This window comes from Myotis myotis, unplaced genomic scaffold (genome assembly GCF_014108235.1).
Source record: "Myotis myotis isolate mMyoMyo1 unplaced genomic scaffold, mMyoMyo1.p scaffold_m19_p_2, whole genome shotgun sequence".
NCBI classification, from domain to species: Eukaryota; Metazoa; Chordata; class Mammalia; order Chiroptera; family Vespertilionidae; genus Myotis; species Myotis myotis.
The window spans coordinates 150,673,850-150,689,777 of NW_023416324.1; the positions used below are offsets into that span (position 1 = coordinate 150,673,850).

The following is a 15,928-nucleotide window of genomic DNA, read 5'->3' on the forward strand; positions in this document are numbered from 1 at the left end:
AGGAAGCAAGCTACTGCATAGAAAGTGCATGGAATGCGTGGTGAGCATTCAGTAGAAGGTGGCTGTTCTTAGCGAAGGAAAGAAAAGGGAAAAGGGACAGAGTGAAAGGCAGGTTATTGGTAGGTTGGGCAACTAGAGGGATGGGTAGGTGGAAGGCTGTGCTGATGGAACCCCCAATGGCTCAAGGTCTACAGAGACAAAGGGATGAGACGGTGGGGAGAGAGAGGAGCCCACCGTGGGCAAGGCCAGCCCTGGGAGCACCGTGAGGTAGCAGTCCTCAGACCTGGCCACTGGAAAAGACTTTCCACCCTTTTCCTCAGCCTCTCCCCCAATTCAGCATCGTCCATGCTACCAGTTAGGCCACAACCCTGCGAGTCACCTTTGACTCTGTTCTTTCCTCATATTCCACTTTAAATTAGGAAATCGTTTTGGCTTTGCCTTGAAAATGTATCCAGAATCCAGCCTTCCATTGACATTGCCTACCTGGACTATTGCAGGAGCTTCCCAAGTGTTCTCCCTGCTTCCAAGTCCCCAGACCTTTCTGGCCCGTAATCTGTTCATAGAGAAGTCAGGGTCAACCTCTGAAAGAGAAGCCAGAACTCTCCATGGTGCCCTGTTTCCTTCAGAGAAAACTCCAGACATCTAGGTGCCCTCAGCCGCACCCCTCTGTCCTCTCCTCCCTCTCCTCTGTCTACTCCCTCTCCTCTCTCTCCTCCCTCTTCTCCCCACCACCCCGCCCACTCCCAAGGCCACACTGGCCTCCTGGCTGCTCCTCCAACTAGCTGAGCAACCTCCCTTCTCAGGGGCTTTGCACTCGCTTTGCCCTCTGCAGGGAAGGCTCTTTCCCGCTATCTGCGCAGTCCCTCCCTACTTCATTCAGCTTCCAGACTGCCCTCTATTAAATCCCACCCTCATTCTCTCTCCCTTCAACCGAACTTATTTTCCTCAACGTTATCTCCCAACATATATCTCTTTGTTCATTTGCTTATTGCTTGCTTATCCTTTGTAATAAAAGACCCATGAGATCAGGGACTTGGTTTTGTGCCTCACTCTTTCCGCGGTGCCTAGAATAGAATCTCATGTGTACTTGGTGCTTTATTTATTTATTCATTCATTCATTCATTCATTCATTCATTCATTTACTAATCTGCATGGATCTCCTGAATCTCAAAAGGGGTATAATGAGTTCCAAACAAAATGAAATCATTACAGGCAGAATTATGTAAGAACACTGCATTCTGGGTATATGTACTAGTATATGAGGTACGTAGGAGAGAGAATCCTAGTAATGTTCTAGTAAAGCCGGGAAGCAGCGTGCTGGGCCGCAGCAGACGCAGCCCAGTTCCTCTCTCTCCTCGGGAGACTGACTTCAGCTGCCAGTTGTTCCTTTTGTAAGGGGAGTGTGGGAATGGATGCCTCTCTGGCCCTTCCGCATCGCTCACTCAAGAAGAATTTATTGGACACCTACTTAAGCCCAGCACTGTGCTGGGCCTGGCTAGGAAATGCAGAGACACCCAGCCCATCCTCTCACTCCACCAGGAGTATATAGTCCAGCTGCTCAGCTGGGGCGTCCTCAGTGCGCCTGGACCATCCACGGCACAGCCCTTCCTGCTAGCACAGTACCCAGGTTGAATTGGCGCTCTGTTGAATCTGGTTTGGAACCACGAGCCAGGGGCATGAGGAACATGGGATGAATTTAAGAATAGTCCAGTCCTCACACACATGAGGACCTGCTGGGGTGAGGCCCATGCTGGGCACGCAGGCCACACAGACGCCTGCTGTTGGGGAGCTGACAGGTGTGGAAGTACAAGGATTTGGGGAGCTGACAGGTGTGGAAGGATAAGGGGCAGCATGTTTGCATCTGCCTGAGGGCATATCTTACTTCAAATTGCATCTCAGTCATTTCTAACTTGGTTCTAGATTTGGAAGCTGAGAAGGAATAAAAATAGGGATAAAGATCCCAAGAGGTTTTGTGCTGACACAAATGTGTTTGAGAAAGTACACTACCACAATCCTCAGATCCAAAATCTACAGCACCTCAGGGAGCTGGGGAATGGCCCAAGCTGCCTCCTCCAGCGTTTTCTTTTAACTTAAAAAAATCAATAGCCTTTTTAAAAAAAGCATCTTTAGATTTACAGGAAAAATGAAGTGAAAATTACAGAGTTGCTTCACACCCCTCACTCTGTACCAATTTCCCATATTACTAGCATGTTGGTGTAGTAAATTTGTTACCACTGATGAGTCAATGTTGACACATTGTTATTAACTAAAGGCCGTAGTTTACATTAAAACTCACTTTTTGCATTGTACATTCTGTGGGGTTTGACAAATGCACAATGACAGGCATGCACCATTACAGTATCATACAGAATAATAGTTTTACTGCCTAAAATCCCCTGTGCTCCCCTCTCCAACCTTCCTTCCTTCCCTCTCCCAAATCCCGGGCAACCACGGCTGCTTTTACTGTCTTTTGTAGTTTTGTCTTTTCTAGAATGTCATATAGTTTGAATTACGCAATATGTAGTCTTTCCAGGCTAGCTTCTTTCACTTAGCCGTCTCCTCGAGTTTTAAACATGACCTGCCCCCAACCCCCGTACACACACACACACACACACACACACACACACACACACATCCATTCTACTCTTGGAGCAAGGGACCAGCAAAGGAGGAGCCCAGCGCCCTATGCTGAGACCCACCTGAGCAGAGCCTGCAGTGCCATACCTTTTTCTTCGCCCACTGAACAGGCCCGGCCCTGGTGCTACTGGAGTTTAGCCCAGGCTGGTAAACTGTCAGGAGCTGCCTGTGTTTTGGCTCCACATCTGGAGGTGTCAGCTGTGCAGACCTTCCCATCCCCTTTCCGAGTAGACAGGAGGAGCACACGGGCTGTTTGCCTTCCTCCTCCGTAGTTTGTTTTACTTGCTGTGGAGGGTGGACCAGCCGTGGGGCAGCGAGCTTCCGCGGGCAGCAGCCCTCCTCCCCACCACATCCTGTGCGGGCTACCTGTCCCCCAGCCTCTCGGGCCGCTGCTCCCCGCCCAGCCCAGTCCCAGTCCCAGTCCCAGCAGTGTCTGTGCTGAGCCTTGGGACTGGCTGAGCCCTGGGGCCTGTTTTGTGGTCACTGGGGAGAAAGACTCCCTCAGATGCAAAGAGACTGAGAACATTTCCCCTGCCCAGACATGCTGCTTTCTCCAGTCGGCCTCACGAACTAGGATTCCGGGGGAGCGTGGGGGCAGGAACCTCAGCGTGCAGCGCACTCAGCAGTCACTCTAGACGGCGAGGCTCTTGGGGGACAGATAGGTGATAGTGATGGGTTTTATAACCGGGGCAGGAGAGGCTCCTCCAGCCCCACCCTAACGCTGGGCCCCGTTAGGAGAAGGGACGTGCATGTAAATGGGGGTCGTGTGTCTCCTCTGGTGGAGCCAGGCTGGAAATTCCCAGGGGCTGGGGAAAGGTGGACTAGGCAGAGGGTTCCAACCCTGGGGAGCAGGGACTGAAGTTTAGCCGCTTCCATTGCTTCCTGTTTGGAATAAACACAGAGCAGAGGCCAGCTGGTACCTCCTCACGCTGACGGACACCAGCCAGGTGTGTCAGAGTTCAGCACGAGGAGGGGGGAAGCCTCATCGGCCCCTCGGGAAGTGGACATTCCATGCCGATGACCCAGATCCACACCTCCTCCTCCTCCTCCTCTGCTTTGCTGTCTTCCCCCGGCCTGCCTCCCATCCGTGGCCTGACCATGCTCACAGAGCTCTGGGCCGCCCCTCGGTGGCCCTACCTCGTTGTCCCCCTGTAAGTGGAGGCTGGTAATACCTGTCCCAGGGTTGTCACTGAGACGGTGAGCACTAACGCAGTGGAGAGTTGGAAGCTCTTTAAACTCTTCAGGGGAGGCCCTCTATAGGCCAGCGGTCCTGGCTTTTGTTGTTAATGTTGGAATCAGGTTAGGCTTCCTGGGTCTAACTCCGGAGTCTGACCCTCGGCACTTCCAGAAGCCTTGGCCTTTGCCTCGGTTTGTCTGGGGAGGCAGAGGATAGAGAACAGCCGACACCTGTGAGTGTGAGCCCTGCGTTCCTTACAGATAAGTCCAGCCTTGACCCCAAGTCACCTCCTCACAGCCTGTCCCCAGGAGGTGCAGTGAGAGTCCTGAGAAAGAATCCCAGGCTGGCTTCGTAGGTACATGCCAGGCAGTGTGTCTAGGCACGGGGCCCACATTCTCGGAACCAAAGATAAATACGTGCTCAGACAAATCATTTCTTTTTTCTCTTGATTTGGGGAGGGGGTATGTCTCAGAAAGACCTTCATAAATAGCCTTTATATTTATAAAATGTAAATATAAATATAAATGTGGCGCATTTAAAAAATCGCCTTCAGCATAAAGGATGGCATTCTGTACAGCGGGGCCATGCCACACGTCAGCGGTGTGGCCGCTGGTTGGAGCGGATGCCCAGGAGGCCAGCGTGGGCCTTGCTCCTTCGGGAGGATCAGCTTGTGCTGGAAGGAGCTCTGATGGGCTGGGTCTTCTCTCCGTAGAAACCAGCGTTGGGTTCCAGTTTTACCCACCGCCAACCTGCCCCGCTCTCCAGAGAAAGCAGGCCTCCGTGACAGTGGAGCGGGGCTTCTTAGTAACGAGGTTCTCTGTGCTCCCAACGCCAGGGGGTGAGGAGGGGTACATGCCCGCTGAGGGAACCTCAGGCAGGCAGAATGAATCTCCCTCACACAGGAAGTGCTGACGCCCCCGGTCTGGATGGGGGAACACAGTGAGACCTGCTTTCTTCCCATCTCTCCTAAGATGAGGTGTGTTACTCTCCCGAGCTGGGGAGTTCCGGCCTGTCCTCCTCATGTGAAGAAGGCCACCTGCTGAAACTCTGGATCCCCTGCACCCGGCCTCTCTTTGGTCACCTGGGGTTTCACACTGAGCTGTTTCGGTTATTCAGATGCCCAGCAGGAAGCCTGCGGAGAGCAGCACTGCGCGCTCGCCAGGCATTTTCCACCTGGGCCCAAAGGCACGTCTGTAACATTAAAGAGTGGCCTGTCAACTGCTCAGCCAGCAGGTTCTTGAGCACTGAGCCGCCTGCCCTCAAGACACTCAGATCCAAGCAAGGGGGTCATTCCCTGTTGAATTGCATGCCCTTCGTTCTCTCATCACAAGAGTAGGTGCTGGGTGGTCACCTTTATTATGATCACGATGATTGTTACTTTGGCTTAGAGAAGCTGCTGATTTATAATTATTTCCCAAAAGCCTATGTTCTTGGAAGATTGGGCTCCTTAGAGTTTTGTCACTTACAGTATGTTTGAGAATTTTATAGGTAGAGGCATGGAGGCCCAGAGCAAAGGGATGGTCTTTCACCTGGGCCTCAAGCCCGTGCACGTGGTTGGTTCTGCCGTCGAGGAAACGCCAGCCAGAGCTGGGGACCTGCTGGTGAGATAGGCTCAGGGTTTTGGGAAGGCCCATCAGGACAGGGGAGCCAGGACAGGGAAGCTGTAAAGGAGGCAGGGGGCCTGGAGGCAGGGGGCCCGGAGGCAGCCCGCTGCTCCCGACGCTGAGGCAGAGCCAGGGAGAAGGCCCCTCGGGATCTCTGGCTGCGGCCAACAGCCTCCTTTCAGGAGTGGGGTGGCCTCTTTGTCCCAACACTGGGGAGCATTTGAAGGTCAAAGGGGGTACACCACCCTCCCCCACCAGAACCAGGGCACCCCCTGAAACCTGCCTGACAGTGCTATTTGGCCTAGCTAAGAAGACACTGGGCAAAAGGGGACATCTGTAATACTTTCAACATTAAAGAGACTAATTCTTTAAAAAGAAGATGTTGGATAAGTGGGTGATAGTGGTGGTGGTGCGGGGGGGGGGGGGGGGCGGTTTGGAAGTTGGTGTAGGATTAGGACGCTTTGGGAGGATCTTGTTCTAGTTATCCTATTGGGGAAAAATTCATTATTATCTGTTATCTAAAAGCTCAAACACACAAAAGCTGAAGGAAGAGTATCAAAACCCAATGTACCCATCACCCAGATTCAACCATTGTCAAGGCAAACAGAAGGGCTCTTAAAGTACTGCTTTGTCTTCGTTGCTATGCTGTGTGTGCCAGATGGGACCGATGGATGCCACCAGGCTACCCTTCGCCAAGCAGTGTGTCCTCCCGCCTCCCCACCCTCCTCACAGCGGCCTGGGAAGGACAGAACCCCCGCCCAGGACACTCGACTCGATTTGCAATGGTTCCACAGGGCACCCAGATGTGTCTGTGCTGCGCCCTACCCGCTGTTGAGCTGGTAGAGAACGCTTGAACTTTTTGGATTCCCAGAGCCTCGTACGGAGTGGTGTTCAATAAGTGCTTATTGACTGGTAAGGCAAGTGACTCCATGAGGGGTGGGTCCACCTGGGCAGCAGGTTTAAGGACTGTGAGGACTTAGTTCAGCATTTGGGGAGAAAACGGGGCAAATGTGGGATTCAGAGCTGAGTAAGGGGCCATCGTCTAACCCTGCAGGGTCCTGGGTGGGCGAGGCGTTGGGTGTGGTCATTCTGCAGGGCAGGGGCTCCTGGTTTCCCCGGCGGGGGTGGGGGGGGGAACGGTCAATGAGAACGGGAGAGCCGGGTCGGAGCTGCTGTCTCAGGCCTCTGCCTGCCCTGGGTGTGGTGGGACAGGACTCTGGGGACGGAGGCCCCAGCTCCAGACCCGTTTTTCTGGGTGGCCACGAGCAGCCTGGGAGCCACCTGCTTTGCCAGGGCCCGTGTGCTATCCCAAGTGCTGTTTTATTCATTTTGGGGTTGGCAAGGAGCAGGCCCTCCAAGGGTGGGGAATGCAGTCCGCTTCCGGCCTTTGCAGCACTGGCAGCTCAGGCTGCTCTGTGTCCCTCTGGGCAGAGGTGAGGGTGGAAGGGGGCGTCCGAGGAACATGAGGGGAGGCGCTGCCAACACTTGCCCTTAGATCTGACCTTGTGTGTAGCCTCGGGCAAGACATCGCAGACCCCGGGGGCCCTCCCACTCCCTGCCTGGTCTTTTTCAGTTAAAACTTCCAGTCCTGTCCTCCCCTCCCATACTCACACGATATGTGTGTGTGAGTGTTTTAATTTTTATTCTTGGCAGAAGTTAAGACACAAAATGGATTTGGAAGGAGATGAAACCAGTCTGGGTATATGTTGGGCAGCGGCAGCTTCATTCCTGGAGTGGGAGGGCCGCAGAGCGGGGAGGGGCTGGGTGGGACCCAAGCCTCTTGGGGGGGTGGGGGAGGGAAGCTGTCTCCTCTGCAGGAGGGACCCAACTGAACAGGGACTCCTTAGGGAAGGCCGGAAGCTAGGGGCTGAGCTGTTAACCCTTTGGGATGCCAAAAAGCCATCTAGTGATGGCAAAGCCCTCTGGTGTGAGGTGGGGCTAAGTGGACCTGGGACCCCTGGCTGGCCCACACCTGCTTCACTTCCCGGTGGTCCCTGAGCCCCTGCAGACTGCCTGGCTTTGTTAAGGAAATCGCTGATGGCATTTCAGGTTTTGATGTGCAAGCTTCAAATGTGCATATGCTTGGAAGACCTCTAGGCTCCTGCGAACCACCCAGAAGTTGGTGGCCTTAGTCAGCAGGGGTGACAGGTCCAGGGACCTGTTTGTGTTTCCTTTGCTGCTCTTGGGCCTGTTGGGCCTGTGGTGGCTTCTGCTTGGGTTTTTGTTTTTATTTGTATGTGAAGAGGAGAAAACAAGGAATCTAAAAGTCCAGAAAATATCTGGGGAAATCTGAGAGAAGCTTTGAGAAAATGTTTTATTTCTTAAAATAAATGTGTGAAACTAAAAATATATAGCTTTAAGAATGACAAGAATTTCTTCAAAATAATATAGTCGGGACCATTTTTATGCAAAACTCTCCGTTCCAATCATGGTATCCAGTGCAATCAGGGCATGTCGGGCAGAGGTAGACATTCCTAATCAAAATGACCCCAGGTCCAGAGCAGAGGCACCCCATGCTGCTTCCCAACCCTGGCGACACATCACGGTTTCCAGGAAAGAATTTTAAAAACACTGATTGGTGCCCGGGCCGCACCTCCAGAGGTTGTAACTTAATTTGCCTGCGGGGCTGCCCAAGCACTGGTGTGCTTTGGTGTCCACAGATGATTCTTCTATACAGCCAGAGTTGAGAACCTACCTCCTACTCCTTGTGTAAGAACAGAAGGAAGATGAGAGAGGCCAGATTCAGAAATGGAAGAATTTTATTGTCTCTTATACGTGCTGGTGCATATAACTTGAATCCAGACTCAAAGTGCTGCTACCAACTTTTGGGTGGGATTTCAGAACTCGGACCTCAGGACTGACTCGGGGCGGGGTGGGGGGAACAGCACATCTGCAGGAGCTGGACGCACTGTGCATTGTGGGACTTGGCCAACCCAACCCTCCTGAAATATGGTAGCTAGAACACGACTCCAGTTCAGACTGACTGTTTTCAGGCTCAGTTCCTTTGTTAGAAAACAGTTCATTGTGTATCTGCTTGGATCAACCAAGGACACCAATAGGCAGGGGAAGCAGGCAGCCCTGGCTTTGAATCCTTTGCTTGAACAAGATGCTTCATCTCTGTAAGCCTCAATTTCTGCATCTGTAAAATGGGGATGACAATGCTACCTACTTCACAGAGGTGTTTAGAGGTGAGACAAGACACTGCATGAATTGTCTCATACATAGTAACTCAGCAGATGTTCAAAGTCTGTTTTGTGCTACCATCGATTATTTCTTCCAGTTCTCGATATCTGCCTTAGTTTCACATTGTGACCAAACCTGGTATGTTACATTCACTAAATCTCAGGGCTTTTAATTACACTTACAAATCAGTTAAATTAGGAAGTTACTAATTTAGCAGGAAAAAAAAGCAGTCTTTAAATGTTAATATGCCCAACATGATAATTTCAGCAAACTAAGTACTTGATGAATATTTTATACAACTTACTTAACAAAGTAATTTGATTTGTAAAGGTTATTAACAGAATATTAAATGTGTTTTCATTTTTTCTAAAACACCTGTCCATATTTTGTGGAAGCAACAAAATCTTGGAATTGGGGGAGGTGTTTGTCACAATCCAGAGCAGTTATTTGTTAGAGAGAGAAGCAGGAAAATGTTCAGATGGGATAATGGGCAATGAGTGACGCTTTTTTGGCCCAGGGGGTTGTTGGGAAATAAGGCCTTCATGCCTGTGGGATGTTAAAATAGTGTGTGATGACATAATAATATTTGGGGATAGCTTCTTTTTTTTTCTTTCAAATTTGCCTTTTTAATTACATAAGTGATAACATACCCACTTTGAGTATTCCTGAAACGTTTAATATAAAAAGTGCAAATCCCCTAATCTTCAGAAATAGCTGACGTTAACATTTAAGTGTCTCTTGATATTTTCCTATGACAATCCAAATAACTATATACCACATATTTATATGTAATTTTTTATTTGCAAAAATGGGATCATGCTGTTTTACAAATTGCTTTTGGGATATTCTCCAGGAACCTCTTAGGCCACCATTTCCCAAAGTGTATTTGATGAAATTCCCCTCACTAATGGTACTCTGAGAAAAAAGAGTAGTGTGGTCAAATAAGTCCAGGCCTGTGGTCAAGTAAGTCCAGGCCTGTGGTTAAGTGAGTTCAGGCTTCAGTGCATACGCTGTCCCCCTCTTGGTATTCATGATGCAAAATCACATTTTAAAGGCTCTGAAAAGGCCTGCAGTGAAAAAATTCTAATTAGCTTTTCTTAGCATTGCATTTCCTGAAATTGTTTTTGTTAGCACATTTTAACATCCTGTCGGCTTTTAGAAGTATTCCTTTTTTAAAATATGCTTTTTCTAGAGAGAGAGGAAGGGAGAGGGATGGAGAGATAGAAACTTCTGTGAGAGCGAGACATTGGCCAGCTGCCTCCTGCACACCTCCCACTGGGAATTGAGCCTGCAACCCGGGCATGTGCCCTGACAGGGAATCGAACCGGGGACCTCTCAGTTCAAAGGTGAATGGTCAACCACTTAGCCACACAGGCCAGGCTAGAACCACTGTTAGGCATTCCTCACCTCCTTCCACCTACTCCCCCTCCTCCATCTGTAGCCTTGTGGAGTAGGCAGGGGAGAAAAAAAAGTTCATGTATTAATTTAATCAACAGATACTTACTGCAGTCCGACTATGTGCCAAGCACTGTGATGTGACAGATGCTGGGGCTACAATAATGAGCAAGATAGCAGGCTCTCTTCGCTCAGAGTTGCACTTCCCTGCAGCACCATTCTGGTGTTAGTCATAAGCAGGATGGGTTGCACCTGGGAAAGGCAGACCTCAGCAGGGGACCCTCTGCAGCTGGTGGAGCCTGAGCAGTGGGTAGAATTATCCCCGCCCCTCTCTCTGGTCCTGACCCTCCCTCCTCAGCCTGTCCGGATCCCCACACTTTGCTCCTGCTATAAATAGAGGTGCTGGCAAGCGTCCATGTGTTTGTTTTCCCTGCATGTGCCCGCCCGTGCACCCAGGCCACTGCGCTTCACAAGTCGGGTAGAGCTAACAGGAGTTGGGGGCTTCCAGCAGAAGGCAGAGGCTGACAGACGGACTGGAGCATGCTTCAGGCTTCCAAATTGGTATTTATTTTAAGTTTTAGTTGGTTTAAAAGAGCTTTGTAATTGAGAAAGATTGAGGGTGGGTGGGGGATGGAATGTGTATATTTAGGGGTCAGGGAGGTGGTGAAGAAAGTGTGTTTGTATGAGGTCAGATGGGAAAGAAAGTAAACTGTCATGATTCTAGAGCACACTTACCAGCTGGAGCTGGAACGGATTGCCGGGAGCACACGTAGGCCTGCACGTGTGCGTGTCTGTGTCCTAGAGGCAGTGAGGCCCAGGTGGGGTGTCTGGCCCCGGAGGTATCACCTATTCTCTGACCTCTTTTGTTGAAACACCAGGAATAAATCTGCAATAAGGATCAGACTAATGAAAATACGGGGTGCTCCTAAAAGTACCCCTGAAGGGGCTATTCAAATGAGACGCACAGCTGACCTTTATTGAACAGCTGCTTTGTGCCTTTGTGCCGTCATCACTCTGGACGTTGACTAATGTAATCGGTTTTCCTTCGACGTCCCTGTGAGGTAGGTGGGGTGTCCTTTGTCAGTGGGGTAGCTCCTGAAGTCCCGGGTGAGGTTTCTCGCTTGCAGGAAAGTCCAGGAGAGGTATGGTCCCTTCAGCGCAGTCACATACCAGCTCCTGGGCTGCCTTCTTCAACAGTTCCGTCATGTTACCCCAAGGCTTAGCTTTTCGCTTGAATGCTTCAGATTTCCTGCCCGCATGCATGAGCCTGTTGGGGGTTGGAGTGTGGGTGCTGGTGTACTGGGGTGCTGGGGTTAGAGGCAGTTTTGCCTGACATTTGAATCAGCCCCAGAACCAGACAGGCAAGAAGCAGCAGCCTGATCTCCATTCATTCTGGGTCCCAGCACCTGAGACTGGTTTGAGTCATGCGGAGGGTGAGGGCGTGGGCCTGGTGCCATTGGCAGCTTAATCACCATGAGGAAGGGGCATGGAAAATGACCGCAGGTGACAGCTTAATTGGAACTGGTGGCCATTATGTGACCTAGCAGAGTACATCAAAGTAAGTCTTTAACCCCCCAAAGCATCCTAAATGCCCAACTTGTACTAAGAAAAAGCTCCCTTTTTTACTATATGACTACAGCTCCTGTTCGGCTCGTCTCTGCCATGACCTTTCACCTTTGTGTCTCAGGTCCTTATTTGTTCACTCAACAGGAATTTGCTGAATTACCGAGAACTGTGTTAAGGCTAACAATGCCCTTGTGAATAAGATCATCTCCGTTCCCAGTCCCTGCTGCCCTTGGTCTAGCACAGCGGTTCTCAACCTGTGGGTCGCGACCCCTTTGGCAGTCGAACGACCCTTTCACAGGGGTCGCCTAAGACTATCCTGCATATCAGATATTTACATTATGATTCATAACAGTAGCAACATTACAGTTATGAAGTAGCAACGAGAATGATTTTATGGTTGGGTCACAACATGAGGAACTGTATTTAAAGGGCCAGAAGGTTGAGAACCACTGGCCTGGCAGTTCGGCCAACTGTGATAATTCCTGTGATGGTGCGTCCCCCAGGGACGGGCAGGCCTCCGGGGGGGACAGAGCTGGGCCCTAACCGCTGCCTCGCAGAGAGCAGGTGCTGGGGCTGCCTGCGGAGCAGAGCAAGTTTGCTCAGTGCCCACCTCTCTGTACTCATTCCCCGCCACCCGGCTTGGATGCTCCAGCAGGGAGAGCTGTGTCCTCCTGCCCCCTCCGCTGAAGGAGAACCTAAGCCAGGTCCCTGAGGGAGACAGGGAGGAGCTGGCAGACACATCGCCTTCCGCTCATGTCCTGCTTGGCAGGGGAAGCCACCCAGACTTCCAGGACCAGACAGGGTTAGGCTGGGAAATGATTTTGGAGGTAGGTCTTCACAGCTTAGCAAACATTCATTGAGTATCTACTCTGTGTCCAGGAGAGAGACTTGTTAACAAGTAAGTTACTATATAGTGAGAAGTGGCAGTGACAGAGCTGAGGCCTCGGAGGTCCTCAAAGGCTCTTGTTCACTGCTGCCTTTTTCCTGCCTTTACTGATGTTCTTTGATGCGTCTCCCGGGACTTTGCTAGGGAAGAACCTGGGTGATAGGAGGATACTTTTAGGCCTTTGGAAAGGGCTATGTGGGAGGACCGGCCTGTGCCGAGAGCGGTGTGTGCCCCTGTGAGTGTGCCCCAGTGTGTGACACGTTCATTCTGTCATTCCTCTGATGCCTTCCCTAGTGGTCTGGTTCCTTGCCTGTACTTGGTAAAACCTGCAGTTTATCTTTGACTTTGATCTTTTCTCCAGGCCATGCCACATTTTAATTTCGGTGCAACAGAAAGGTGTGGCAGAGCTGCACGTTCACTAGGTTCCAAGGTCTTCAAGGACAGGGAACCGTGCCTAGATTTCCTCTACGTCCCCGCCCCCCTCTGTACGAGCGTGGATGATCTGGGGACAATGCCTCCCCTTTGGTTGTGTGTATGTTACACCCCAGGTCCTTGCTACCTGGGTTAATACACCTGCTTCTTCCCGTTGCTTTCAGTGGGCCCTGTCAGGTGGTCTGTGGCCAGACTTCTGCTCCCTGAGCCGCTTACGATAGTCAGGTGTGTGTTCACCCAGGGATCGAAAGTGGGATCGGTTTCCTTTGTCCTAAGACCGTGGTTGGCAAACTGAGGCTCGCGAGCCACATGCGGCTCTTTGGCCCCTTGAGTGTGGCTCTTCCTAAGCCTTAGGAGTACCCTAATTAAGTTAATAACAATGTACCTACCTATATAGTTTAAGTTTAAAAAATTTGGCTCTCAAAAGAAATTTCAATCATTGTACTGTTGATAATTGGCTCTGTTGACTAATAAGTTTGCCGATCACTGTCCTAAGAGACAGGGCTGTAAGCTGTTGGGATCTGCCTGAAGTGCTGCTCAGGCCCTGGGTCAGGTGTGTTTCTGGACCTTACCTATGCTGTCTACCACTCAAATGAATTCCTTTTGCATTGGATCTTCTGCTAACCATGAGCATCAGAGTGCCGGGAAGTGGTGCTCTGTTTTCTTTGCGGTCCCTGTTACCATTTTACTTCCTGTGTGCCTGTTGGAGGTAGCCCTGGCCAGAGGCTGTAATTGGAAACAGGTGGATGGGAAAGAGCAGGTGGATTGGATGTGGCTTTGCACCTTCACTGATGAAGTCGGAGCTGGGAGTGGGGGTCAGGGATGGACTGGGGTGTGTTTTCCTTTCTATAAACACTTCATAACTTCTTGTCCCAGACGACCTATTGCTTGATGGGATCTTTCCTCTTTCTCTCTGAACAAGTAGAGGCACTATGGAGAAATTATGATTATTATCATCATCAAATGAGTGTGGAGAGGGCATAAACGGGGTGGGGGTTGCTGGTGGGGAGAGGTTATTAGCTTAAGTGATGTAAATGTTGACTAGTGTTGGATAGAAATTGAGAGGCTAGAGACTGAGTCTTGCCACAAACTTGGGAACACCGTATAGCGCTCTCCAGAGACCTCCTGTCCCTGGGCTACTGTGAGGGTCTGTAAAACACTATAGGATGCAGGTGTTCCTGCTTTCTTTCAACAAATATTTCTTGAACTTTTGATGCATGTGTGTAGGGCAACAGAACCAGGCCATTGCTTAATTTTGTACAGTTTATAAGGAACAATGAGCAGAGAGATGATATCATACGTGTCTGGAGTTGTTAAAATGCAACGTGCCTTTGTCTTAAGGGACATTAAAAGCACACCAGGTGGCAATGCCCCATGTGAAATTAGACCTCAGGTGAACGGCTCATGGTCAAGTTCCATCACACTTGTTTCCCCAAATTGCATCACTGCTATGTGCCAGGATGCTTTCACGTGTAATCCTATTAACTCTTTTAAGCAGCTCTGCAAAACAGGTGTATCATTCTCGTTTTGCAGAGTAAACTGAGACTCAGCACTTCAGTGACTTGCCCAAAGCCACCTTCTATCCCGGGTGGAAGTGGCGGAGCTCGTGTCCAAACCCCAGGCTCCCGACCCTGCTGAGTCCCAACACTGTCACTCAGCAGAGAACTACGTCTATGACAAAAATTTGAAATGTGTCCTAAAATCCTTATGTGATAAACCATCAAGGAGGGTTTTGATAATCTCTTTCCCCATCTGTAAAGTGGGACAGTAATGCTCCCTGGGCTGTGAAGATGGAAGTGACAATGTATGTGAAGCCCCCAGCACTGGGCATGACACATAGGAGGAGCTCTCTGCTCTCCATCCTACCCTTCCCTGCTCTCTCTCACTCAGTGGCTTTCTTATTTCTCCTCCTCCCACCCTGGCCAAAAGCTCAGGTTCACGCTGGCCAGGTGATAACCTAATCATGGTATAGTCCTAGGTTAGATTGCCCACAGTCCAGTGGCTGCAGGAAGCCCCAAGTCTCAAGCTTAGTTGGATGTTTGTTCTGGGAGAAGACATAAGAAGGAAAACAAAAAAAGTCCTTGAATGAAACCCCAAGCCATCGGAGCACCTGCAGGGACACTGACCTTCCTCAGGCCGCTAGGCCCCTCCCTCCAGGGCTGCCTATACTGACCGAGGGGCCATTTGGTTTTGAAAAATAAAAGCCACAGTTACAGTCATTTCCTTCTAGGAAACCCCCTCCCCCAGGTCCCCCACTGATAATAATGTGTCTCCATGTGTCCCTCCTGTATGTCCATGGTTCAGGTTAACATCTCTTCTGAACCCTGGATTTCTAATATGAACAAACCCTTCAGTTCAGCAGACACTGAGCCCCCAGGATGTGCCAAGGCTTTTTGAGGTGCTGGGTTGACACATCCCTGCCTTCAGGAAGTTCATCGTAGGGGTAAGAGGGAAGAGATAAGAGGCCATTACAGACACGTGGTCAGATCCATAGGTCACTGTGGAAATGTGGGAGGTCTGCAAGGTGCTGTGGAAACTGGCATGAGGAGCAGTCCTGGGAGCATCAGAGTTCCTCTGATGGGATGGAGGGCGAAGGAGAAGATGGTCCTGGTAGAAGGAAGAGAAGGCGTGAAAATGCCATGTGCCCAGACTTGAGGGCTTGTGGGAAGAAGACATGGGGAAGGTGGACTGCAGCCAGTTTCAAAGAACCTGGACGGTTGTGCAAAGGAGTTAGAACTTTATTTATTCACTAGTGGCCCAGTGCACGAAATTCATGCACATTAAAAGGGACTTAATTAGAGGAAATGTTTTAATATTGCTATTTGCCCTTTCTCTATAATAGAAATGTCAGAGATGAAAGAAAATTAGTAAAATGTATATGAAAATCTTCCTCCTGTCAGAGTCCAGGGCGCACTGCTTGACCCAGAGTCAAGTCCCCACTCACCTGTGCACACCTCAAAATCACGGAAGACCCAGACCCAGCCAGCCCCAAACCCATTGGGCAAGATCTAGATCTGGCCAGCCTCACCGCCGTCAAGCCCCACCAGG

General features: G+C 50.5%; 1 protein-coding gene across 6 annotated transcripts in view; it reads left to right on the top strand.

Moving 5' to 3' along the window:
- Positions 1 to 15,928, top strand: part of BOC (BOC cell adhesion associated, oncogene regulated) — a 70,540-nt gene that overhangs the window by 9,097 nt on the left and 45,515 nt on the right. The window contains exon 1 of one of the 6 annotated variants that reach the window (XM_036350819.1): positions 10,436 to 10,557. The exons of the other annotated variants lie outside the window; for them this stretch is intronic. The gene's annotated coding sequence lies outside the window, so the exon portion shown is untranslated. Of the gene's footprint in view, positions 1 to 10,435; positions 10,558 to 15,928 lie in introns of those variants that run through there. 6 annotated transcript variants of the gene reach the window in all.